General features: G+C 46.6%; 2 non-coding genes across 2 annotated transcripts; both read right to left on the bottom strand.

Moving 5' to 3' along the window:
* Window positions 1-5,575: 5,575 nt before the first annotated feature.
* On the bottom strand, window positions 5,576-5,682 carry LOC141089130 (U6 spliceosomal RNA). Its single transcript, XR_012232185.1, has one exon. It is a non-coding gene; the product is annotated as a U6 spliceosomal RNA (small nuclear RNA).
* Window positions 5,683-8,719: 3,037 nt separating this feature from the next.
* On the bottom strand, window positions 8,720-8,827 carry LOC141089136 (U6 spliceosomal RNA). Its single transcript, XR_012232187.1, has one exon. It is a non-coding gene; the product is annotated as a U6 spliceosomal RNA (small nuclear RNA).
* Window positions 8,828-9,179: the final 352 nt, after the last annotated feature.

Raw genomic sequence — 9,179 nt, 5'->3', positions numbered from 1 at the left:
ACGGTCTGTCTGCGTCGTCAGACACTGTTTTGTCTCCCAGGGCCTAAGGTCTCTCAGCCTTGTACTACCCGTCGCACTGCCACTTGCTGACATTCTTCGGCCATCTGCCATATCACTACTTGGAGGAACCCTTCGGGTCCTTACATCTTGGGTTTCAGGCGGCTGCCACCTGGTGTTCCATACCTCTTTATTGATCCGCAGACGGTCCAGCCTCAACTGCTCAATTTCTTGCAGGTACCCCACTCGATACTCCAAGAGCATCCGAAAGTTTCTCAGGCTTTCCACGGAGCCAACCACCATGATGGGCACCAAGGCCTCTTTACTGGATACCTGGTCTTCATCATCAGGAAGGATCCTCACCCTCACCACACCGGAGATATTTACAAGGTCTTGCATTACCTTCCCGAGACTTCCAATGATTCTCCCAATCAGACCTTTGGGTACCAGAACTACATCTTTCTGCAAACCCAGACGATCCATAGCCTCCCTTGCTAACTCTAGGCGTCGAGCAGCTTAGAATATTACTCCGCCTGACCAACTGTTTGATGTGGAGACATTGCAAATGCATCTCTTCCAGGACAGCTACCCGGTTTGCTGTATCTTCTCTGGCTGGCTGATATTATCACCAACTGCCGAGTCTCAGGTGCCCAGTGCACCTTACTCGCTTTGACCGCCTTTTGAAAGCCTCATGCACACCTTCCTCAGCACAGGCTTCTTGCATGTCTTCGGGTACCTTGATCACAGATTTGAAGGCCTTGGTCTTGCTCTCTTCCTGGACAGAAGGCTCTAGCTTTACCACAGACACTTCCCTCACTACAGTTGACCTGACCGGGTGACTGCCTTCTTCAGCTCTTAGATCACAAACTTCACAAGATTTTATCTCTTCACGACCCTTTGCCAAGATGGGTACTGGCAGTTCCGTCATGTTATCACTCGGGCCAGGCCTCTGTAAATCTTCATCCAAGCTCTTCTCCCGCAGAAGATCTTTTACTAATCCTCTGAGTTCTTCCATCTCTTCCCTTAGGGTCTTGTTCACACTTTGCCAGGTGGACAGGTGACCTCTGAGCTCCAAGACTTCTTTCTCGAGCCCCTCCACCCTGTGCTCGGCCAGTTGTCTCAAGATTCTTTCTCGTTTGACATGTTCTTCCACTGTCTCTTTTATCAGCTGTATCTCACGATCCTGTTCCCTTTTGGCCATCACGTGTCGCACCACTACTTCTTTAATTATATTGTCAAAAGGTACCACTGGGTCAGTCCCGTCAGCTGAGTGAACCCTCCCGTTACCGTCTAACCGTATTTCTACCCCAGCTGTCTCGTCAGTCAGGCCACCATCCATCATGTCACGAGACGCTAGGTCCGTAAGTTGGTCAGATGTACCCCTTCTTCCGGTCACTTCTACATCAGACCTGTCCACTTTAGGAGGCGTCACCGTCTCAACATCTGTTGGCCCCACAGTCGAAACGTCTCCATCGTCCCACCATACGTCATCAAACAAAACAAAGTCCCGGCCCCTCTCAAAGGCATACACTAAGTCAGGTGGTATCCCACCACCTTGGCACTCACCACTTGTGGACCCCTCAAACATTACTCTGTCTACCACATAGCTCACCGTGACCCCATGTTTACAGCGAACCTGGACCATTTTCTCGGTCAGACAGAAAATGAGAGAAGTTCCTGTCAGAGTCACCTGACTCTTTGAGTCCAGCCTACCAGAGACTCCTTCCCGGTGCAGCATCACGGTACACACCTGCGGCCCGTCATTACCTGGAAAGAATATCCCACATTCTGACAAAGTCATACACACACACTGCGGTTTCCCAGACAAACCGGCCCCTTTCTGGACCACCCCAATTTGGGTCACTGCCCCCCTCTGGGACTCCACCCGTTTGCGGGCTACCATCCCGATTTGGGCCACCGCCCCCTCTGGGACTTCACCCCCTTTTGGGCTACCATCCCCTTTCGGGATTTCCCCATGTCTGTTCTACAGATCACCTTAGACCACAGTTCACACCAAAACAGTTTATGTCTTTAACGATACCACACAAGTTCTTGCTGGCACCACCACAGCTCCTGCTGTCACCGATCTCCGACACCTCCGGCTGCCGCTCACACACAGCTGCTGGTGTCACCTTCGTAACCCCGCCGAGTTACAGGAAGCTGCTTGTCACCTTCGTAACCCCGCCGAGTTACAGCAAGCCGCTTGTCACCTTTGTAACCCCGCCGAGTTACAGCCAGCCGCTTGTCACCTTCTTGACCCCCACTGAGCCACCGCAGGCTGACGAGAGGGAAAAGAAAAAAAACATACATGCAACACAAAACTCATGTGTCCTGTCTGTGCTCTTCAGGATGGCCGTCTCCTCCTGAGACCGTCCAACACACATGGTGCACCGAGTGCTATTCAGGGAGCCAACCCTCCTCCCAGGGTTTCCCAACACACCGGCCTCACCAGGTCCAGGGTTCGGCGGGTGCTATTCAGGACATCCGTATCCACCTGATACTGTCCAACACTTACGCCTCACCAGGTTCAAGGTCATACCATGTGCTCCAGGGATCCGATTCTTCTCCCAGAACCTCCCAACACTGACCCTCCAGGACCTTGCTCACTGAACCCTCCAGGTACACAGTCTTTCTCACTGACCCCAATCAGTACAACACGGACACCTGTCCGTTACCTGTGTTGGCCACACAGGTTCTCGGGTACCTCTTATCCACAGAGGCACCCTATAGCAATCCACAGTCTCTTTCTCTGACCCCGGTCAGCGCATCACACGGTTTTCACGACCGTCACCTGCCAGCCGCGCAGGTTCTCGGACCCCTCTACCGCAGAGGTGTCCTATAAGTCTTTTCCACTGACCTTAGTCAGCATATCACACGGCTTTCACGACCGTCTGCCCTCCTGGCTCAGCGTGCTTTTGGAAACCGTTGCCCTTAGCAACCAAATTTTGCAGTCCTCTTCCGTTGCCCCTAGCAACAAGGCTACAAACACTGCCCATAGCATTCTCCACCAATTGTAAGGTAGCGCTTGTCTCTAATGTTGGGGACACTCGCTTGGCAGCCAAATAATCAGATCCGGCACGGGTTTTCCATAAAACCATAACAGTCCATGCAGTTTATTTAGGCATCATAAACCATGACCAGCAACATAAAGTATATATCAACAGCATAGCGTCCATGACAGAGCTCCCCTCTGTTAGCCCTGTAGTCATGCAGTTAATGCAATGTCCAATACGCAGGCTTTCTAGCCTCACAGTTATATCCCCTGTCCGGGTTTACCTCATGGCTGCTTCTCCATACTGCAGACGTTCATTCCCTCTCCTGGGAACTCTCAGACACGTGCAGCCATTATGCACACAGGCACTCAGGAAGGCAGCCACACGGGACCTTCCATATGGACCAACCGGGTCCAAGCATTCACCCATGTGACCTAACCTGGCCACCTTATATGGTCCGTAGCCACGCCCACCGGGTCAGATGGCTATGACCTCATCACAGGTCCTTTACACACTCACATAGTCTTTTACTACAGGCGTTTTTAGACACACCCCTGGGTGGATTGGTAGGTAGCTCTCCCTAACACATTGGCACAAAAGATCAGCTCTGCTGATCAGCACATAATCAAGCCTTCCTCCCAAGGCCACCCACCTTGAGATACATTACGATCATTCAGCATCCTACTCCTATCAGGACACTGGAAATGCTTCTACGCCTGTCCTGGGACACCCACACAGCGCCCCCTAGCGGACACAGTGGTCACTACACCACATTTTATATATATATATATATATATATATATATATGCTTTTGTATCTATCTATATCTTTCTAATCTCTCTCTATATATATATATATAAAGTATAATATATATATACACACACACACACACACATATATCTATATCTTGAAGGATATTTCCTTGGAAAGCAATGTGTAAATGACAGAGAATTGCTTTATGTAAAAGCGCATGTTAAAATTGCATTGCAATCTGATCACAATCGCACTGCATTAGGATGTAAGGGGCAGAGACAGACTGCTGTATTACTCATGCAAGAATTGCATCGCACTGCACAGACTGGCCCGGCACCTCTCCTGACCTGAGCAAGACAGTATGATGTATTTCTATGCCGCTGTCAGGAGAGCCGACAGTCAGTACAAGCTTTATGTTGCGATTCTCGCACGAGAAATACAGCAGTCTGTCTCTGCCCTAAATCGGATGTCATTTAAATGTTAAAAATTGCATTGTACGCTCCTGAAGAACGCATGACACTTGTCCGACTTTTCAGGAACAAAATCGCACCAATTTTAAAATCTGTAGTGTGTCTCCAGCCTTAGTTTGCACATAAACAGCATTAAAATCCTGTGTGGCTGGCTTGAGGAGAAAATGCAGATTTATGCGCAGTGTATTGACCGTGTAACCGCTCCCTCCAAGTCACTGGGACGGTGCAGGGGAGTGCGTACGTTACCGATCAGTATAACGGAAGCACGGCTGCGATCACACCTCGCTCTGTACCCACACGCTGCAGACAGACTGTCACTCACAGTATCGGGGTTCTAATGCTATTTACCTTATATCTGCAGATAAATAGCGTTTTTGTAATAAAACATTCCCTTTAATACATGTAAATAATCCCGAAAAATGTTGCAGACACTTGCAGATAGGATGAAGTTTGCTGGAAAGCACTGAGGCATTCTCAATACCACGACCCCAGACATATCAGCTGCATGCAAGTGGGCGACAACCCATGTACAGTAAATAGAATTATCCGTAATAATGAATTTACCGATTACGTCTGCAAAATGGAAGCCACTGGATGATGTTTTCCTCTTCGGGCTGGGTGAGTACAAGAATACAGAACAGTTACTCCCTCACTGGCCTGCAATCTGCTGGGCTACGTCAGCATTTCCTTTCCCCCCCTGTCACCAGTGATTTCCCAACGTTACCACTAGATGGAAATAAAGCTCGTGAAGTTTTACTGTTTGTTCCATAATCTATTACATCTGTTCACACTCTGCACCTAAAAGCTAGGCATTCCTTCACCCCCATCAGAACATATCTTTGTTCACTGACACCCCACCACCATTTCTGCAATTCAATTGAATGGAGCCAGGCTGAACTTGTCTGAATAGTCAATGACCGTGAGCACTGCTGTGCATGGGTACAGTGGCAAAACCAGGGGGCAAGGTGAGGAATTCAATGGTAACTAGTGTACCAATCTAATAGGGCGGCCCCTACCTAAGCCGCCTTTTTGAAAGATACACTTGATCAGTGTGTATGAGGAGACGTCGTGATATAACCCCTTTTTTTGCTATGCTCACGATATAGTAACTCCCTATATCCCACACTAGTATGGTGTGGCGGCTACCAACTGCTCTCTAATATGGTTGCCAATAACACAGACTGAGTGAAGCTAGTAAAGCCTAAAGCCTCCCCTAGGAGGAGGCCAAAACAGAATCAGTTATGCAAATCTGAATGAGAGAAGCCAAAATTTTGAACTTCAAGTGGACTTGGAAAAGTATGATAAAGCTTTCTATCTGCATGGGCACATCCTTCAATTTCATCTGTTCGAAAACATGACAAGTAAAATATGGAACGCTTCTTGAATTTGCGTGTCATCCTTGTGCAGGGGCCATACTTATCTTCTCTGTATCATTCCAATTTTAGCATATGTGCTGCCAAAGCAAGCACAGTCATCTGAAGACTCTTGAAGAAATAGATGGCGCCGCATGTCCATCTCCCGAACTTAGGGAGAGTGAATGTGGAAATGATACTTTTTTTTCCCTTTAAGATCTTTAAAACCTACAGCAGGATGCAGCATAGTACGCCTAATTAGCTTGCAAACTGGAATTATGTCATAAACGCATTTTTTTGCTTCTGAAATAATATTCACGTGCAAAAATAGAAGTGACCGATAACGATGGTTTTATATTTAAAATATATAACATTTATGGAATGAACAATTAAGAACATTTAAAATTTCAGAAAAAAGTTGTGGAAAAAAAGAAGGTACAGGAATAAATCAAAATGTAGCAAACTAGTATACAAGGTTCTTATATTTTCTTAAATCTTTTATCAATCATATAAGCCAAAATAAATAGAGGATTTTTATGAACAAACTAGTATAGTCATTAATAAAAGTGCTTGGCTTTTTGTGTGAGTAAAGTACCAATAGTGGTCAGAAAACTGATTCGGGCTATGTGCCCACGATGCGATTTTTAAGCATTTTTGCCGCGATTTTCGGCGCGAAAACGTTTAAAAATCGTGTACAGAACGCCCCCCATGCATTCCTATGGCATTCCGCACATGCTGTGCTATGCTGCGCTTTTTTCCGCGGCGGAATCGCATGGCGGAAAAAATTCGCAGCATGCTCATTCTTTTGTGCAGAATCGCAAAGAATTGCCGCGATTCCGCACCCATAGGAATGCATGAGAATCGCTGACTTCCCGCATGTGGCTATGCCCACCATGCGGGAAGTTAAGCGTCTCATGTGCGGTTGGTACCCACGGTGTGGAGGAGAGGAGACTGTCCTCCAGGCCCTGGGTACCATACCCCTGTAAAAAAAGAATAAAAAATAAAAAATCGGGGTATATTTACCTTCCGGCGTCCGGCGCTGCATTCCCGGCCTAAGCGTTCCCAGTAATGCCTTGCGGCAAGGCCCTGTAATGACGTAGTCTCGCGTGATTCTAGCGGTCTCGCGAGATCGCTATAGTAACGCGAGACAAACGTCATCACAGGTCTCGCAAGGCATTACTGGGAACGCTGAGGACGGGAATGCAGCGCGGGACGCCGGAAGGTAAATATACACCGATTTTTTATTTTTTAATTATTTTTTACATTCTTTCTTTTACTATTGATGCCGCATAGGCAGCCTCAATAGTAAAAAGCTGGTCACACTTGTCAAACACTATGTTTGACGAGTATGACCAACCTGTCAATCACTTTCCAAGTGATGCTTCAAATCGCTTGGAAAGTGCTTGAATATCGCACACGAAAACAGCGGCAAAATCGCGATCATAATCGCGGAAAAATCGTGCAATTTCTGGGAAGGAGTCCGGTTTTCAGTGTCCGGATTTAAACGCAACGTGGGCCCATAGTCTCAATCTAAAATTTAATCTGCTTAGAAAAATATCAAACAAGCTAGTGCTATTAAATTATTCACCACTAGATGGCATCAAGTTCTAACCTCATTAAATGACCGAGGTCTAAGAGGTAAGGTTTCTCCTTGCGGAGAGTGACATGCCAGCTCTGGCTTGTCAAGGTAAGGAGGCTTACTCGCCGTGCAATGTTCCTCTGGGAAAATAATATGCAAATTGCCTCTTCAGAAAGAAAGAGGACTTTTACTCTACAGCGCCACCTATTGGCAGTAGCGATCCTACAAGTCACAATCAACCCTTTAACGAGTCTTGTAATATGACTTAGGATAAAAGCCAAATCAGAATCTCAATTTGCAGACACGGTGTTTCGAGCTATTGGCTCTCGTCAGTGCAAAGTATGAGATCTGACTTGGCTAGGTGAGAGGCTCTGGACTGAGGTCTAAGATTGATTGTGACTTGTAGGATCGCTACTGCCAATAGGTGGCGCTGTAGAGTAAAAGTCCTCTTTCTTTCTGAAGAGGCAATTTGCATATTATTTTCCCAGAGGAGCATTGCACGGCGAGTAAGCCTCCTTATCTTGACAAGCCAGAGCTGGCATGTCACTCTCCGCAAGGAGAAACCTTACCTCTTAGACCTCAGTCCAGAGCCTCTCACCTAGCCAAATCAGATCTCATACTTTGCACTGATGAGAGCCAATAGCTCAAAACACCATGTCTGCAAATTGAGATTCTGATTTGGCTTTTATCCTCAGTCATATTACAAGACTCGTTAAAGGGTTGATTGTGACTTGTAGGATCGCTACTGCCAATAGGTGGCGCTGTAGAGTAAAAGTCCTCTTTCTTTCTGAAGAGGCAATTTGCACATTAAATGACCATGATGTATTGATAAACAACAAAGACCCTGAATTTCCTCCCCTAGAATTCCTTATTCATGACATCTTATTTGCAATAGATGCATACTTAGTGTCAAGGTGAGCCTATAAGGGTAAGATATCTAGAATCAAGATAGATCTATTTACTGATAATGTTTAGGAAACATAGTATACCTTAGGTGTAGCTACAAAACGAGGTTGTCCACAACCTGTCTCCTCCTTAGCCCTACGCACACGTTTCGCCCTGTTTCTTCGGGGGCATGGAATTTTCTGAAATTTTAAATGTTCTTAATTTTTCATTCAATAAATGTTATATCTTTTAACTATAAAACCATTGTTGTAGGTCAATTCTTTTTTAAGCACCTGAATATTATATCAGAAGCAAAAAATGTGTTTATGAGGTAATTTCTACATTAAGTGAAGCTCAGTGATTATGGGCATATTGAAGATTCTGGGACTTAGGCCGGGGTCACACTTCCGAGAAACTCGCACGAGTCTCGCATCTCAATTTATGGCACTGCCGCTGGCACTCGGGACCGGAGTGTGTGGCTGCATGTATTTCTAGGCAACTGAGCGCTCCGGTCCCGAGTGCCAGAGACAGTGTCGGGTATTAAGATGCGAGACTCGTGCGAATTTCTCGCAAGTGTGACCCCGGCCTTAGTGTGTTATTGAGCTAGAATAATGGTTTTAAAAAAAGTCCTATTGGATTGATTGAGAGGAGGCTAGAAAGGAATCATTTATGCAAATCTGAATGGTAGGAGCCAAAATGTTGAACTTCAGGTGGATGTCATGTCATTCTTGCTCAGGGTCCATGCTAATCTTCTCTGTATCATTCAAATTTTAGTATATGTGCTGTTGAAGCAAGCACAGTCATCTGGACACTCTGGGTGAAATATATGCAAAAGCACATGGCAGCCAAACACACCAGTAGGTTGGTGGAACGCCTGGGTACAAAATCTGTGTTTGATGGTGAAACCACTGCCCCTTCTCTATGACCTTCCCAGTCTGCTGTCCATGTAGCAGGCACTGATGCCTCCTGCCCACAACCTGTAGTTGCACAGACACAACAGTCAGGAACCAGGTCTAGTTTGGTCTGGGGCAACTCATAAAGTCCCACGGATTCCAGTACCACCTTTATGCTGATGACACTCAGATCTACCTCTCTGGCCCAGACGTCACCTCTCTGCTGCCCAGAGTGTCTATCAGCCATATCCTCCTCC

Source organism: Dendrobates tinctorius, unplaced genomic scaffold (assembly GCF_039654945.1).
Source record: "Dendrobates tinctorius isolate UK_male_01 unplaced genomic scaffold, ASM3965494v1 ptg000007l, whole genome shotgun sequence".
Taxonomy (NCBI): Eukaryota; Metazoa; Chordata; class Amphibia; order Anura; family Dendrobatidae; genus Dendrobates; species Dendrobates tinctorius.
Note: the sequence above shows the minus strand (reverse complement) of the source record. Positions and strands in the feature narration are given on the sequence as shown.